The sequence below is a fragment of the Acanthisitta chloris genome, unplaced genomic scaffold (assembly GCF_000695815.1).
Source record: "Acanthisitta chloris isolate BGI_N310 unplaced genomic scaffold, ASM69581v1 scaffold32369, whole genome shotgun sequence".
In the NCBI taxonomy this organism is placed as follows: domain Eukaryota; kingdom Metazoa; phylum Chordata; class Aves; order Passeriformes; family Acanthisittidae; genus Acanthisitta; species Acanthisitta chloris.
This window is the reverse complement of record NW_008692484.1, coordinates 1-328: the sequence shown is the minus strand read 5'-3', so window position 1 is coordinate 328 and position 328 is coordinate 1.

The following is a 328-nucleotide window of genomic DNA, read 5'->3' as shown; positions in this document are numbered from 1 at the left end:
TCGGCCCCAGGGAGCAGGCGCTCAGCCATGCTGCAACACAGGGACAGCCACCACAGGATGGGACTGTGTCAGCTAGGACAGGCACCTTGGGATGAGACATTGCTGGGACACAGGGACAAGCAGCACAGGATGGGACAGTGTCCCGTGGGACACAGGATGGGAAAAGGCTGGGACACAAGGACAGATACCGTGGGGTGGGACAGGATTGAAACACAGGGACAGCCACTGCAGAATGGGACAGTGTCAGCTGGGACACAGGGACAAGCACTGTGGGGTGGCACAGGTGTGGTGCACAGCTGTAGTACACAGGGACAGCCACCACGGGACC